The sequence below is a fragment of the Zingiber officinale genome, chromosome 1B (assembly GCF_018446385.1).
Source record: "Zingiber officinale cultivar Zhangliang chromosome 1B, Zo_v1.1, whole genome shotgun sequence".
NCBI lineage: Eukaryota > Viridiplantae > Streptophyta > Magnoliopsida > Zingiberales > Zingiberaceae > Zingiber > Zingiber officinale.
In genome coordinates this window covers 159,774,222-159,792,218 of record NC_055986.1, presented here as the reverse complement: position 1 = coordinate 159,792,218, position 17,997 = coordinate 159,774,222, and the positions used below count along the sequence as shown (strand labels likewise).

Here is a 17,997-nt window from a genome sequence, read left to right as displayed (position 1 = left end):
GGTGATGATGTGGGTAATGAATGGGAAAGATGGTAATGGAGTGGATTAAGAAGGTGGGTTTGGAGTAAAATATATGTAATTAAGGAGGAGTATATATAAATTCAACATGTCCTTTTTTTCACAAAACAACAAAAATCATTTGCATAGTATTATATGATCCTGATATTTAATCAGGACACAAAATATTTCAAAGAGAAGACCAAAACAAAGACACGGAGAGTAAATAAAATAAAGCTAAGATTTTGTAGGAATGATGTTTAACATTTAAATGAGAACAAATATGTATTCACTGGCTACTTTAATTACAAACTAATTGAGCAGTGTGGCTTGTAAATGAGAGGAGAAGGCAAGGAAAGAGACAAAGCCTGAGCTTTTTCAGGCTTTGGTCCCTCTCAGCAACAGCCATTAGTGACGAACGTGGAGTTATCATGCATGTTGATGCATGCATCAACTTTTGCCATGGAAATTACAAGAGAGTAGGGCCATCATGTCGTATACTATAATTCATTATTTGACTCCTATAAACCATAACCCGGATGTGAAATTTGCATGGAGATGGAGGAGATAGTTTATAAATGTTACATACCATTTCATCATCGATCCTTTATAGTTCGATCGATTGTATCATTTAATGTTATCTTTTTTTGTGGCCATCAAATCACATTTATATGCATTAATTGATTGATTCTTTTATTTAGTTGGATTTAGACATCGAATAGAGTTTAGGGGACAATTTTATAGCTTCTATTCCCATCCAACAGTTGCTTCTATTTCCATATTTCCGTTTGCTTCTGTCGGCAAACTTAAATTAATCGAGATGAAACCAAGAAGTCGAACTTCTCGACCTTATCAACAGTTCGTCCATATCATGAACTATGTTTATACAGATCATACAATGATCCCTGCAGAGGCTTGTGTCGCTGTTCAACTGTTTGGGTTGAATTAGGACATGAACCACCAGAAACAATGATCCCTGCATGCAGAGGCTAGGGAACATATCGAAGACCTAATTATCATGAAACAATTTGGCACAGTTTGTTCATAAACCGTTTTTTATCTCCTCATTTATCACCTCTTTGCTTGGCTTCCGCAGAAAGATAGTGTAAGCTACAACTAGTATACTTAAACATGGCATTATTGATGGATCAGGCTCATGGTATTGGAAAACTAGTTACTGTAAACAGCTTTTTTCAATTCTTTGTCAATTAAGATTCAGAATTGGCTAGTTTGAACCTGTGGATAACACTTATAGCACAATTGAAAATTTTAATTGAATGAATAATCCTATGGCATATAGTATGCATAACAAAGCTATACCTCTCTGCAAAAGGAATTCTCAATGTATCCATGATAACATGTCCAATTAATTTTGAGATGAAAGAATCCTCTAACAGGGCTTGGATTGAGTGCACCCTTGCAATGATGGTAGCAACTGCAAAAGCAAGAATAAGTCATGATCGACGAAGAACTAGAACTGTATCATAGTTGGAAACTCAAATGACTAAATCAAATCAAGCAAAAAATGTATTATGTTGATGTGCAATATATTGATTTCTATTTAAACCTTTTGTAAATGAATATATCAAGTTATCTTTCGATTTGACATAATCAATAGAAACAATTCTATTAGAGATCAGCTACCTAATTGTATTATGTTGTTAACGAATATATCGTGACTTACCATTGTACATGCTATTTTGTTCCCTTGTAATTACCGATTAATTATCACAATGTATCATCATGGCAAGCACTGACTTTGCCCCACATGAGATATCCTCTAAGAAGTTACGAAGCCACTCAACTTCTTCGGCGATTTTATCTAAGGCTATAAACCCAGATTCCATAGTTGATCGAATTCTGCAAGTTTGTTTCATGGATTTCCATGACACCGCTCCACCACCAATAGTATATGCATATCCACTCGTTGATTTAGAATATTTTGTATTAGATATCCAATTTACATCATAATAACCTTCTAGTAATGTTAGATATCTTGTATAATGTAATTCATATTCTAAGATGTATCTTAAATATTTAAGAACCCTTATTAATATCTTCCAACATTGTTGACTTTAGTGGTCCGGGTGCCCGGAACTCAACTTTTATCAAGTTCGACATGTACGTTTACCAACGCGTTGGGGATAGAATTCTATCCCACTCCAGACGCCCGAAACCCTTCCAGACGCCCGGAACAGTGCTATAAATATAGCTTTGATTTCAATAAATATAGCTCTGATTTCAGTAGATCAGACAACAACTAGTAATTCTTTTTTTCTCTTCTACTATTGATTGTGAGCTGTTAACGTTGTAAGAGGCTACTCTGTCCGAAGGGGATCTTCATAAAGTGCGCTTCATTTTTCTTGGATTAGCAATCTTCTGATTGCAAACCAAGTAATTCTCCTTGTGTCTCAGTCTTTTTAATTAGTCTCTTAATTGTCATTTACAAGTATTCATAATTAAGTTATAAGTCGAGAAAGGGTTGAGTTTATTTTTGCAGGGCAATTGACCCCTCCCCTCTTGCCAGTCACCGAGGGACCAACAAGTGGTATCAGAGCAAGGACGCTTCAAAAGGACTAACCACCGACCGAAGCAAAGAAACCAATGGTCGGACCAAGCATCGTTCCATTAAAATTCGAGGGAGAATTCGCACACTGGAAACGCCGAATGGAGGTATTTCTAAAAACTGACTTTGAGATTCATTTAATAATCAAGTATGGTTTTGTAGTTCTTATAAATCAAAATGGAGAGGAGAAGGAGGAGAGTCTTTGGATGAAGAAAGAACAAAATGATTCCGTAGCAAATAACAGAGCGGAATATCACTTGCTGAGTGTGTTGTCACCTCAAGAAGTCAACCACATCGAGAGCTACTCATCGGCCAAAGAACTTTGGAAAAAATTCCTGGAACTCCACGAAGGCACATCCGAATCCAAGCTCACGAGACGAAACATACTTCGGAACAAACTGACGAGTATACGTCTGGACAGAGGTGAGAAGGTAGCCGATCTACACACGAAGGTTAAAGAACTAATCACCGGATTCGAAAACCTCGGTGAAACAGTAACTAATCGGGACTCGATACGCTACGCACTCAATGTCTTTCCCAGGACCCCAGAATGGATCTCAATAATCGACGCCTACTACATCTCAAAGGACTTGGAGGTAAGTACCCTAGAGGAACTCTTTTCTACTTTAGAATTACATGAATCAGATGTACAGATACAATAAAAGAGTCAAGCCAAATTATAGCACTAAATACAACCAAGAAGGATGAACGCGAGTTAGACTCAGAAGAAGAACAAGAAGCTTACGTGGTAAGGAAATTCAAAAAATTCTTTAGATTTAACAAATTTAAAGAAATGCAGAACAGGAAAAATCCAAGAAATAGAAGAAGGGTTTGGTGCTACCAGTGTCAAAAGGAAGGACACATAAAAGAGGACTGCCCAAAACTCAAAAAGGAAAAAAGGCAAGATCCCCAAGCAAAACAAGTACAAGACTCTAAAGGTCGACGACAGCTCATCATCTGAGTTAGAAATAGAAGAATATGTTGGACTAGCACTGATGGCGAGCCATGAAGAGCAAAGCACCTCAGAAGCCAGCATCGATGAAGGGGGAGCAACTTCAGATGAATGCAGCGAAACAGGGGGAGAGTCAGGCTTCAAGTCTGATATAATAAGTGAGGTATGCCTCTTACCTCCTGATCAACTCTATTTTGGTATTAAATCTATGGCAAAATCAATGTGTAAGTTAAAAAGTAAAAATGATAAATTAAAAATTTAAAACTTAGAAATAAAAAGAATTTTAATAAAATCATGCCTAATAGAAGATTTTGAAAAGGTAAAACTTGAAAATGCTGAATTAAAGGAAGAAATAGAAAACTTAAAAAATTCTTCATGTTCAAATATTTCTGATTTAAAGATTAGAAACTATAGAGGATTAAACTGGTACTATAGATTTCACAAAAGTCATATCAGAAAAGTAATAAAATCTTATATCCTTAGAAAATACCTAATTAATCCTGTAGGAAGGAACCTATATTGGGTTCCAAAAACTTATTTAAATTAAAAGTAAAATTAGACTTGGGGCTTTCAGATAGAAGATTAAATATTTGAATTCATTAAAAGGCTTTGTTTAGAAGTGGTTAATGATCCAATAACCAAAAAAGCCTAGTGCATCGCCACAACTTGGAAGCCAATTTCTAAATTGAATATTTAATTGATAAACTGATAAGCATGAAATAGTTAATTAAATTAAATGCTTTCAATATTTGTCAATGGTTTAACATTTGTTAAAAAAAAAAAATTTACTTGCAAACTTCACTTAGAAATTTTTTTCAAATCTCACTTAGAATTTTTTTTTTAATTGCAAGCTTTATTTAAATTGTTTATATTAAAAAAAAATTTCCCTTAAGATTTTATTTAGTACCCCTCTTTTGAATGTGATCAAAGGGGTAGAATTAGAAATTAAGTTTAAGGGGGAGGTATATTTGTCAATCTTCAAACTATTACATAATATTTCATGTCTTTAATTTCATTTTTTTTTACCCTAACTTAACTTGGATTGATTCACATCAAAAAGGGGGAGATTCTTGAACCCCATGATTGTTTTGATGTGACCAACTAGGTTAGGTTAGGTCCTGCTTGGTTTAATCCCTGTGTCTAAGTGTCCAGGTGCTTAGGAGCACAGGAAGTCGAGCGAAAGACGTGGCTAGTGAGAAGGATGGCACGGGAGAGAGCCGACGGGCTCAGTGCTTCCGAGAGATGCGGTGCCATGGAAGAGTACACCGGTGGACGAGAAGAACGTACGCGACGTTCGAGGGACGAGAAGCCGGGGAGGAAGGCTGCTCGAGGAGAAGGTGGGAAATTGGGTTCGACTGAGCCCTATTCCGGATGGCTGAAATCACCCAAGCGAGCGGAGCTGGAGCGAAAGACCTGGACCGAGGCGAGCAGAACCAGAGCAGAGGGCCCGGACCAAAAAAGTCAACATTGTTGACTTTAGTGGTCCGGGTGCTCGGAACTCAACTTTTATCAAGTTCGACATGTACGTTGACCAACGCGTTGGGGATAGAATTCTATCCCACTCTAGACACCCGAAACCCTCTAGGCACCCGAAACAGTGTTATAAATATAGCTCTGATTTCAGTAGATCAGACAACAACTAGTAATTCTTTTTTTTCTGTTCTACTATTGATTGTGAGTTGTTAACATTATAAGAGGCTACTCCACCTGAAGGAGATCTTCATAAGTGCACTTCATTTTTCTTGGATTAGCAATCTTCTGATTGCAAACCAAGTAATTCTCCTTGTGTCTCAATCTTTTTAATTAGTCTCTTAATTGTTATTTACAAGTATTCATAATTAAGTTATAAGTCGAGAAAGTGTTGAGTTTAATTTTGCAGGGCAATTCACCCCTCCCCTCTTGCCAGCCACCGAGGAGCCAACAACATGTACATAAAGAACTGCTCATTTGTGTACCAAAAATTGAATGCACTACTATTATGGGCATATCTAATAAAACTGCAATTGATTGTTATTGGTGGCAACATCATCATGTGTTAGCCAACTGTCCGTCCCGAGGGGACTAAATCGATTGTCTTTGGTCCTATTTTGATTTACTTTGGCTTAGACACTTCTACCTTAGTGAAACACCCTCACACTTTCAGATATTTATAAGAAGACTTATAATCCTTCCATAATTCACAAGGAGTTTATTTAGAATACTGTTTGCTGATAAAATAATTACCCCCCCCCCCCCCCACAAATTTTGGGGTAAGTCTAAATTTATCAACATAGCATTCATCATTTCTTTAAGAGTTTGGTTCTTATACTCGGCAACCCTATTTGATTGAGAAGAGTAAGGAGATGTTGTTTGATGAATAATGTCCAAGTATAACATATCATAAATTAAAACACTCAATCAGATAAGTAGAATTTATAATTTTATTGTTAATAAAGCCACAGTGTATAATCATTACATTCATTTTGAATAGATCGTTCTTTATAAACTCTCTACCTATAAATTGACCATTTTTTATCAATACAGATTTATTTGATTCAAACACTAACCTGAAACTAGTTTTGACAAGAGATGATCCTGACACTAAATTCTTCTGGATATTAAGAACATAAAACACATCAATTAATGTTACTTCTTTGCTTGATGTCATTTCCAGACCTTATCAAAACCAACAATGTTGGAAGTTACAGAATTACCCATGATTAGTTTTCTCCCATTAACAGGGATATAAGTTAAAAATTATATGATCTCATCTGGAAGCTGAGAAGGTGGACCACCGATATGATGTGGCTAGAATGTAGACCAAGTCATCATGTACCGGAGGGGGGGGTGTGATGAGCTATCTTTTATGTTGACTGAGTCATCTGAAAGCCTCTGGTCAATGCTACCTGCAAATGATAATCGGGTTGCCCCGGTCCCTGATACCCCAATGCTTGAGACATGTCCCAAAAATATATAAGGATCCAAATAAATAGTAGAATAATAAAATGCATGAAGAATAAAGAGTGAGTACGATAACGTACCCTGACCCAAGGGGTACCCTTTGGTAGACCGGTGAGCTGGTCATGACGCTGATCAAGTCGTCGTAGCCCTGAAGGGTGGATGAATGTGAGCTGGATGAGGAGCTGGGTCCAGAGGCGATGGCACAGAGCTAAATGTGGCATAGCTGGAACATCGCAGCGACACACAAGCCAAAATATGACACATAAGCTAGATGGCATGAAGACCGGAACATAGCCTCAACCAGAAGGCCAAAACACAATATCGGCTAGAAGGTCATAACACAATATCGACTCAAAGGCCAGAGACAAATCATATCAAAGCAAAATGGTAGCAGGGGCCCGGAGTCCTAAACAACATCAGAGGTAGACATCAATGGGGAATCGCCGGCAATGGTCGGATCTACATCAAAGACAACCTGCAATGAGGTAGCAAGTGAAGCGACGAGCGTGGTGGCGGTGAGAAGTTGTCGACGTCCTTGTGAGAACTCGGTTGTTGTGCTGGGGCCACGCTGAGGCTGCAACGAGGCCGTCGACAAGGCCGCTCCGGAGGGGGCGGTGCAGCATGATCAGGAGAAGAATACGGGGTATCTATGTTGGTGTCGGTGTGGAGAGGGAGGGGGAGCTGCTGGAGACAACGCCAAAGGCGACGGTCGTTGGTGGCGGCGGCTCGCGGAGGCACTGCTCACGTCTTCACGTGAGTCACGTGAAGGAGATGCAACCGACGAAGGCGCGGTTGGAGAAAGGAGTAGTGTCATTTGTGCTAGGAATAAAAGGGGTGGCTAGTGAGGGCGGCTACTCGCATGAGGGGAGCCAACGACAAGGCCTCTGGTGAGGTGGCGACGGATGGTGGGGCGACGTCAGAGGGAGGCGGCCCGCAGGAGGACTGGGTGTCCTTCTCAAGAGGCGGCGTAAGAACCCAGCCAAAAGCCCCCCTCATTCGCGTGAACAGTGTCCCCGCAAATGTGACTATGGTACCAGTCTCGACCCACCATTACCTTGGATTGTCTACCAAGTTAGCTTCAAATATAATGACTGTCAGGTCTAATTCTGACATGTATATTGGCACTGACTTATTTTCAGTCATGTGCACTTGAGTGACTTTCTTTGAACGTCGACGGTCTTTGACCTTATGATTTAGTTTGCCACAGTTGTGGCATGTTCCTTAGAACTTCTTGGCTCTACCCTTTGCCAAAATACTTTCTTTTCTTGCCAGTGTTTGGTTATATCATATTTATCTTTGCAAAGATATACATTTTTATTGATTTTGATTATTTGCAATTATCTTCTTCGATCTACAATCTTATAATTAGATCCTTAAGTTTCATCTCCTTTCATTTGCTTTAGATAATTTTTGAATTCCCTCTATGAAAGTGAGAGTTTCTCAATTATTCTGGCAACTTGAAAAGACTCCTTCATTGTCATACCCTTAGCATGCAAATTATATAGAATCAACTGTAACTCTTGGACTTGGGTTGTCACGATTTTGGAATCAATTATTTTGAAGTCTAAGAATTTGCCGACGATAAATTTCTTCAGTCCAACATCTTCTATTTTGTACTTCATTTTAAGATATTCTCATAACTCCTTTGTAGTTGACATTAGACTATACATGTTATATAACGTGTTGTTTAAACCATTGAGAATATAATTTTGACATAAGAAGTCATTATGTCTGTAAAATACCGGAAAATAGGCGAATATTAATAAGGGAATTTTCCGGAATTTTTAGAAATTTTTTGGGAATTTTTCGGAGCTCGTATGGACGAATTAACGGGGATAAAAAAAATGGAGCCGGGAAAAGCATGTTTAGGCTACCTATTTAAGCGAGGAAAAATTTAATTTATTTATTTCCTTGCTTTTCCTTTTCTTTTTATTTATTTTCTTTTCCTCCTCGTTACTGTGCCGTTCCCTTCTTCCTTCCCCCGCGCGCCCGACGCCCTCCTCCTTGCCCTAACCGCCGGCCGCGGCGATTTCTCCTCTCCTCCTACTTCATCTCCTTCTCCTTCTCCACACCAGCGTCGTCGTTTGTGCCCTAGCCAGCCGACGCCACTGCCGGCACCGATTCCCCAGCGCCGGCCGCTATCCCTCTGTGGCCTAGCATCTCCACCGCCGCCGACGCCCTTTTTGCTCTAGCACTGGCCGTGATTTCCTCTGCCCGACGCTGACCCTCATCTCCTTTGCTCGGTGTCGTCGGCGCAGAGCCGATCTCTTTCGTTCCGTCGGCAGCAACCTTTCTCCTTGCCCTAGATCGCCGGAATCTGGAAGCTTGGGTAGGTCTTCGGTTAGGAGCAGCAACCCAAGCCTTGGTGTCCCCTTCCATGCCCTAATTTCACTGTGGGGTCTTCGTTTGGTTTCGGCAGCACTCCAGTCAGTAGCTCCCCTTGTTCCAGCATCAAGAGGGGCTGTGAATTGAGGTAAGGTTCGAGTATCAGAAGTTTACTTGCTGTAATTCAGTTGTTTGGACTGATTCTAAGAGTAATGTATGTTTTGTTGTTCTTTAGGTAGTTGTCGACGGAAGCTTTAGGGCGGTGAGGTGGATTTCCAGCAGCCCACATTGTTATAGCTGTGAATCTAGGTAAGGAACATGATTATGATACATGTTGATTTAGGAAGGAATTAGTACATACATAATTGTTTATGTATTTGAATTAGGTGTGATGTAGTTTTCATGATGTGTATAAATGGAATTAGGTGATTGATTATATAGATGATTAATCATGTGTAAATGGAATTAAGTTTGGATTCTTGATCTAATGGTGGATTAGGGATTAGGTAACTAACCCTAATTTATCGTTAGACTTTGTTTAGGTAGGTTGAGGTTTATAGTTTAGGGTTTTGTCCTAAATTGTTATTAAGGATTTTATTTAGCTATTCATTTAAATTTTTAGCTAAATAAAAATGTATACATTGGTGACACAGGACTTTGACGCGAGACGAGTATCTCGGAGTCAGATTTGGACCATTTCGATTGGAGGCGAGTACTTTTGACTTATGTCATTTGATATGCTTAGTAATTAAATTAACATGTTGCATTAATTGTGTTTCTTATCTGTTTCGGTTAATCACTACCCAAATCTTACATGCTTGATTGATTGATTGGTTTTGCATCTCAGGTATATTTTTACCTGTTTATACATGCTTATAGGGGTAGTGATATGTCATGCTTGACCATGTTCAGGACCTAGGTTTTTATACCTTCTGTGTACCTTTGATTCGATATGATTCGTTGACCTAGGGTGCACTTTTCTATATATATGGATTAGGTCAGGATGTTTATATGGTTATTGCCATGCATCATTTGCATGATTGCACGCTGTGCGATAGTCCGCTCCATTATTGTTGAGCACATCGCCAGTTACATGGATCTGCACACACCACCACTCATGGGTTAGTGGTCGATTCAGGCTGAGTGTGTTGCAGCAGGGACTCTGTTAGGCACCGTTGGTCCGCTCATGGGTAGTGTGACACAACGTGTTATCCGGCAGGGATTCCTCCCCGTCTTTGAGTACCGGAGTTGAGAGCATTGCGCTCCCCATCTATGATTTGGGGTAGGAGGATAGGTGTACTCGACAGTCCGTCCACTCGGTCACTCATCGGGAGTAGTGACGATAGAGTGCAGTCATAACCCTACCCACTCGGCCTCACTATGTGTGTGAGATGATCGATGGCGTCGGGGGTGAGGACGGATCATTGGCATCATATGCATGATGCATTTATTGCTTGTGTTTGTGTTTTGCATTTATATCCTGCATATTGTTTGGATACCTATGTTTGACATGCATACAGGATTTCCTTATCCCTCGGACTGTTTGACCTTATACTCAGGACCTGGTTAGTACAGTATTCTCCTGTTTATTTCAGATGCATTCTTATCTTTCTTATCAGGAGACTGTACGCATGATTAGTGCTAGGTGTTGTTTCTTTACTTTGCATATCAACTGTACCTGCTGAGTGTTGGACTCACCCCGCCTCCATTGTTGTTATTTTCAGGTTGATGCTGTCAGGAGGGAGTTCCAGTCGCTAGTCCCCACTGCACGTAGTGCTACTCCGCTGCTGGTTTTTGAGTTGTTTCATTTTAGCTTTTCGCTATCAGACTTTATTTTAGTTTTGTTTTGGACTTACATATGGATATTGTATGGAATCTTTCCGTTGGATGAACTTTTCGTATGATTTGGATTTACTCTACTACATGCCTGCCTGAACGGCAGAAGAGGTAAGAAAAAAATCGGATTTGGGCTTTACGAGTGTAGTTGAGTAGGGTTGATTTCGAGTCAGAGTATTATTACTGCGTGGTGATTGATTTTCATTACTGTTATTATTCCAGCCGCCTGTGGCTGAGTATTTAGTGCTTGTAGAAAATTTTGATTGTCCGCCGTACAGGGGAGATGCTGTCGAAATTTTCTCGGACAGGGACTCTTCTGGGGGCGTGACAATTTAGTGGTATCAGAGCCAAGTTACGATACTTGCTGTGTGTTCTGGATTTTTACGATCTTTGTTTTCGTATTTTGCATAGTTGGTATAACCTGATACCAATTGATATGGTATCAGAGCGCCAAAGTTTGGCGATACTTGTTGGATTTTTGTATTTTGGATTTTTGAGATTTATCTGATACCAATTTATTGGTATCAGAGTAGGTTATGGATACCTGCTTTTGGTGTTCTGGATTTTTGGATGTCTATTTCGGTTTGTACGGATTTCTTCATTATGTATATGTTATGGACGTCCGTTTTGGATTTATATGGATTTCCAGTGTTTGTTTTTCTCGTACGGAATTCTGAGGTCATTTTGGGGACTGGACAGCGATGGAACATCTCCAGACGGCATATAGGTATGATGTTTAATTTTATAGTTTATGACAGGTATTAGCATTCTTTATTTAGTACCTGTATGGTTGCTGTAGCACATATTACTTGTGATGGGTTAGCCATTGAGGATGGTTGACCTTAATAGAGATAAAGGATTATAATCTCTGGTGATATTTCTTATCATACCATCAGTAGTGTTAGCTTCTGTTACTACTCGTAGGAGATGGAGGCACATACTAGCCTCTGCTATTGTTAGCTGGGTAGTGGATGATACCTACATATTTCTGTTGACTTAGCCAGGAGAGTTTTATATTCATATCTTTTGGATATTAGGGTACCAGGTACGATGGAAATTGATCATTGGGGGTTACCATGTTTGATCATTGTTGAGAATGATTTGAGGTTGAGGGATATTGTGAGATCAGATATTATGATATGTTGATTTCTAATGATTTATGAGAGTAAATGTTATGTGGTTGTCTGATGATCAATTACTAGATATTTGTTTTGATGATCTATTAGTGGATAACTATTTTGATGATATATATTTGGGTTGTCATTGATGGTGACATAGTGAGTGTCATTTATGATATTCACAGGTTTGATGATTATGGTTGGTGATCAGATTATAAATTGGGTGCTGGAGAGTTTACGGTTGAATGTGCCTATGAGATTTTAATAAATCTGGTTAATTGTGGTTAGTTAACAGGATGATAAAATTGATATTTGTTTCATCTGATATTGAACTATGTGGATAAATAATGATTTGATGTTTTGAATGCTAACTTACCCTCATGGAGAGTAGAGACTTATTCATCTGATATTAGTGGGCTGATATTTTTGAGGATAAAAAAAAAATGAGGATGTCTCGATGATATTGAATTCTAGTTTTTTTTCTTTTGGGTCGTACATATTTATTCATATGATATTATGTGGATTGACATTCTCTAGTTTGAGATGATGTATTAGTGTTGAATTGACCCATGAACTGATTTAGTTATTTGATAATGTAGTATACCATTTGATCGTGGTTTGATATACCTTAGTTGCTTGTGGAGGATTAAGGTATTCTTGATTAGTTAGTAGATGAATGATTTAGTTTTGTTGGTTGATCAGTAGAGGATTATCATACTCTATTTTTAGAGGTTTGAACTTTTAGGTTGTTTGTGCTTAGTTATGTATCTAGAGCACATTTGAGTACATGCTTTGTACTGACGTGGAAAGGACAGATTCAGCCGTATATCATTGTCGGCTTGGATAGTTTATAGCGGATCGATGTATCCTATTCCATGAAGACTTTGACCATGGACTGTATATATCTGGTGGGATAACTTAGAGGGTGCATTGGGGTATATGGCCCCGCTGATGTAAGGAAGTGTAGAGCTAATTGCTTAACACTTATGGGATACACTCGTTACTAGTGTATACTGGAAGAGTACATTTGGATTTATGATGATAAAATCTTCCCATTAGATATAGTCTTAGTAGCATATGGCATTGACTTGCAATGTTATACCAGGGTGTGTATACCTTTCTTGTCCGATACTAGTTCCTTTGAACTTAGAGCAGGGTTGTTACTGGATGATTAGGCTACTTTATTTTGGGTTACTTTTGAGTGATGTATTCATGCTTGATACATATGCATGAATCTTGTTTAGATGTACCCGTAATCCATGAGTGTTGGTAGCATAAGGTTGGTCTCTTTGATTGAGCTGGTATGCTCATTTTACATGTCTATGTTGCATGTAATTTTGATTGTTGTGTGTTGTAAGAGTCTTGTGGAAGACTGTCGATTTGCAAATAGTATATGTATCCATGTTCTGATATGGTTTGTAGGTTTCTTATGGATCATAGCTATGTAGTTCGGTGTATGTATCGGGAGGTATTATTGAAGATGTCTTGTTGATTAAATCCGAGATGTAGTATAAGTACATCGGTGGTGTTTTGATGGAGGCATTTTGTCGATTTAATCTGAGTTGTGATATGTACATATGTGTTTGGTGTGGTATCTGAGGTATCTTTTTGATTAGGTTTGATTTGTGAGTGCACCTGGGTTTAATATGTTTTATTGGAAGCATATGTCGGTTATACGATATGTTATGTGAGTGTTGTTTGAGGTGTATTGTTGATTTTACCTATGTTGATTTTGCACACGTGTTCGGTATGTATTGTTGGATGTATCATACTGAATATACCTGAGTTGTGAGTATGTTTGGTGTATAATAATTGGAGGATTTTGTTGATCATACATATGTTGTGTGAGCATGCGTGCTAGGTGTATACATTGGTAGCAGTATGATGATTTTACTTATACTGAATGCAGAATGTGGAGTAACTGCATTATGTCATTTGTTGAATTAACCCATCAACTAATTTTCCTATCAGTGGATGACCCACTAGGATGTTGATAGAGTTGATGGATTTGATTAGTTACTAGGTTGTTATATCCTAGGCTAACCACAGCGAATTGTGGTAGAGAGATCTTGTACAGTCTCTAGCGGGATAGTTAGGTGCCTTGGGGTACTTAGGTATTGTTTTGTGGTGGAGCGTTGCTCCCACATATCATGGATTGCTGGTAGCGGAGCATTGCTCCTATATTTATTACAGATACATATTTCAGATTATTTGTGGTGGAGTGTTGCTCCCACATATTGAGGATTTCCTGTGGTAGAGCGTTGCTCCCACATATGTGGTGTTTCCTGTGATGGAGCATTGCTCTCACCCTGGAGGATTTATTCTTTGGTGATTTATGTTATTGATGATCAGATTTTTCGATTTATTATCGGAGATCTTATGGATAGGAATGTCTGTGATACGGACATTATGTGTCTTGGTTTTTGCCATATAGGCTTACAGTGCCTTAGATGTTTTCAGGGACTCGATGATCCTGGTATGTCGAGGATGTTTGGATAGGTTTACATTATCTTTGTGGACGATGTTGTGATCTATTACGGATCCGAGGTGAGTCACGTACACTACCTTTGCATAGATCTAGAGATGATTCGACGAGAACATCTATATGTGATTATCAGTAGTGCTGGTTTGGATTGTCTTTTGTTATGATGTTTGGGACACACGGTCACCAGTAGAAGTGTACCGTGGTTCCACAGGAGATAGAGGTTGTTACCGTTTGGAGCAGCCGAAATCAGTGTAGGAGATCCGCAGTCTTTTGTGACTCGCAGGATATTACAGACCTTTCGTCGAGGGTTTCTTCCGCATAGCTATGCTACTTTCACGCGTGACCATGAAAGGCGTGAAGTTTACTTGGACTGAGGATTGCAAGACCAGCTTCTAGGAGCTGAAGCGGAGACTAGTGTCGGCTTTGATTTTTGGTTTTTTACCTTCGGAAGAGGACGAATTTGTCCTCTACACCGACGCGTCTCTACAGGGTATGGGTGCTGTTCTTATGTAGCACGGTAGAGTATTCTTATATGCTTATCGATAGTTGATGGGGCATAAGAAGAAATACCCAGTTCATGATATGGAGTTGGCCGTTATTATTTTTGCCCTGAAGATTTGGCGGTAATACCTGTATGATATTACATTGAGATTCTCACTGACCATCGGAGTCTCAAATATCTGTTTCACTCAGAAGGAACTTAATCTTCGACCGAGGAGATAAATGGAGTTCCTGCAGGATTATGATTGTACCATTAGCTATCACCTGGGAAAAGCTAATGTGGTTGTCGATGCACTTAGCCAGAAGTCCAGAGGGACTTTAGCTTGCCACCGAGTTGTGGTCACAGATTTGATTCAGGATTTCTCTGAGTTAGACATTGAGGAGCAGGGACAGACAGAGCATGGTATTCTTGTTACGATGGTTGCTCAGTCGTCGATCAGGAAGAGAATCCGAGAGACCCAGTTGTTGGGACCTCATAGGGCTCAACGTGAGGCAGAGTTGGTCCGTATTATCAGACGGAGGATGTCAAAAGCATAAGACTGCCAGAAGAGTTATGCTGACCCGAGTCGGAGACACCTTGAGTTCTCTATTTGCGGCTATATATTTCTGCGAGTTTCGCTCACGAAAGGGGTGAAGAGATTTGACCTCAGAGGTAAGCTAGCTCCACGATACATTGGACCTTTCTAGATCTAGGAAAGGATTGGAGTGGTAGCTTACCGATTGGCACTACTACCGTCCTTGGCAGGAGTGCACGATGTATTCCACGTATCTATGCTGAGGAGATACGTACCCGAACTAACACATGTGCTGACAGATATCTCAGTTTCAGTACAGTCTGGCGTCACTATTGAGGAGATTCCGATACGGATTTTAGACCGGAAGGAGAGTCAGTTGTGGAACAAGACTATTCGACTTGTTAAGGTCGGATGGTAGTATCTTTCGGATGAGGAGGCTACTTGGGAGCTCGAGGATACTATCCGAGCTCGATATCCCCATCTTTTCACTTGAGGTATGTGATTTGTTTACCGTTCAGCATTTATGCTTTATATCTGTTGTTGGTACTTGCTGATGGTAGAAACGAAATTTGGGGACCAAATTTTTATTAGTGGGGGAGAATGTAAAATACCGGAAAATAGGCGAATATTAATAAGGGAATTTTCTGAAATTTTTAGAAATTTTTCGGGAATTTTTCGGAGCTCGTATGGACGAATTAACGGGGATAAAAAAAATGGAGCCGGGAAAAGCCTGTTTAGGCTACCTATTTAAGCGAGGAAAAATTTAATTTATTTATTTCCTTGCTTTTCCTTTTCTTTTTATTTATTTTCTTTTCCTCCTCGTTACTGTGCCGTTCCCTTCTTCCTTCCCCCGCGCGCCCGACGCCCTCCTCCTTGCCCTAACCGCCGGCCGCGGCGATTTCTCCTCTCCTCCTACTTCATCTCCTTCTCCTTCTCCACACCCGCGCCGCCGTTTGTGCCCTAGCCAGCCGACGCCACTGCCGGCACCGATTCCCCAGCGCCGGCCGCCATCCCTCTGTGGCCTAGCATCTCCACCGCCGCCGACGCCCTTTTTGCTCTAGCACTGGCCGTGATTTCCTCTGCCGACGCTGACCCTCATCTCCTTTGCTCGGTGTCGTCGGCGCAGAGCCGATCTCTTTCGTTCCGTCGGCAGCAACCTTTCTCCTTGCCCTAGATCGCCGGAATCTGGAAGCTTGGGTAGGTCTTCGGTTAGGAGCAGCAACCCAAGCCTTGGTGTCCCCTTCCATGCCCTAATTTCACTGTGGGGTCTTCGTTTGGTTTCGGCAGCACTCCAGTCAGTAGCTCCCCTTGTTCCAGCATCAAGAGGGGCTGTGAATTGAGGTAAGGTTCGAGTATCAGAAGTTTACTTGCTGTAATTCAGTTGTTTGGACTGATTCTAAGAGTAATGTATGTTTTGTTGTTCTTTAGGTAGTTGTCGACGGAAGCTTTAGGGCGGTGAGGTGGATTTCCAACAACCCACATTGTTATAGCTGTGAATCTAGGTAAGGAACATGATTATGATACATGTTGATTTAGGAAGGAATTAGTACATACATAATTGTTTATGTATTTGAATTAGGTGTGATGTAGTTTTCATGATGTGTATAAATGGAATTAGGTGATTGATTATATAGATGATTAATCATGTGTAAATGGAATTAAGTTTGGATTCTTGATCTAATGGTGGATTAGGGATTAGGTAACTAACCCTAATTTATCGTTAGACTTTGTTTAGGTAGGTTGAGGTTTATAGTTTAGGGTTTTTCCCTAAATTGTTATTAAGGATTTTATTTAGCTATTCATTTAAATTTTTAGCTAAATAAAAATGTATACATTGGTGACACAGGACTTTGACGCGAGACGAGTATCTCGGAGTCAGATTTGGACCATTTCGATTGGAGGCGGGTACTTTTGACTTATGTCATTTGATATGCTTAGTAATTAAATTAACATGCTGCATTAATTGTGTTTCTTATCTGTTTTCGGTTAATCACTACCCAAATCTTACATGCTTGATTGATTGATTGGTTTTGCATCTCAGGTATATTTTACCTGTTTATATATGCTTATAGGGGTAGTGATATGCCATGCTTGACCATGTTCAGGACCTAGGTTTTTATACCTTCTGTGTACCTTTGATTCGATATGATTCGTTGACCTAGGGTGCACTTTTCTATATATATGGATTAGGTCAGGATGTTTATATGGTTATTGCCATGCATCATTTGCATGATTGCATGCTGTGCGATAGTCCGCTCCATTATTGCTGAGCACATCGCCAGTTACATGGATCTGCACACACCACCACTCATGGGTTAGTGGTCGATTCAGGCTGAGTGTGTTGCAGCAGGGACTCTGTTAGGCACCGTTGGTCCGCTCATGGGTAGTGTGACACAACGTGTTATCCGGCAGGGATTCCTCCCCGTCTTTGAGTACCGGGAGTTGAGAGCATTGCGCTCCCCCATCTATGATTTGGGGTAGGAGGATAGGTGTACTCCGACAGCATCCCGTCCACTCGGTCACTCATCAGGAGTAGTGACGACAGAGTGCACGGTTGTCACAGCCCTACCCACTCGGCCTCACTATTGTGTGAGATGATCGACTGGCGTCAGGGGTGACCAGGACGCATCATTGGCATCATATGCATGATGCATTTTGCATGATGCATTTATTGCTTGTGTTTGTGTTTGCTGCATTTATATGCTGCATATTGTTTGGATACCTATGTTTGACCTTATACTCAGGACCTGGTTAGTACAGTA

General features: G+C 40.1%; 2 long non-coding RNA genes across 2 annotated transcripts; both read left to right on the top strand.

The window, feature by feature from the left end:
* Positions 1 to 8,756: 8,756 nt before the first annotated feature.
* On the top strand, positions 8,757 to 9,477 carry LOC122015010. The gene is made up of 3 exons (XR_006120808.1): positions 8,757 to 8,928; positions 9,016 to 9,089; positions 9,434 to 9,477. It is a non-coding gene; the product is annotated as an uncharacterized LOC122015010 (long non-coding RNA).
* A 6,927-nt stretch (positions 9,478 to 16,404) lies between these two features.
* On the top strand, positions 16,405 to 17,123 carry LOC122014964. The gene is made up of 3 exons (XR_006120800.1): positions 16,405 to 16,576; positions 16,664 to 16,737; positions 17,082 to 17,123. It is a non-coding gene; the product is annotated as an uncharacterized LOC122014964 (long non-coding RNA).
* The last annotated feature ends 874 nt before the right edge of the window (positions 17,124 to 17,997 follow it).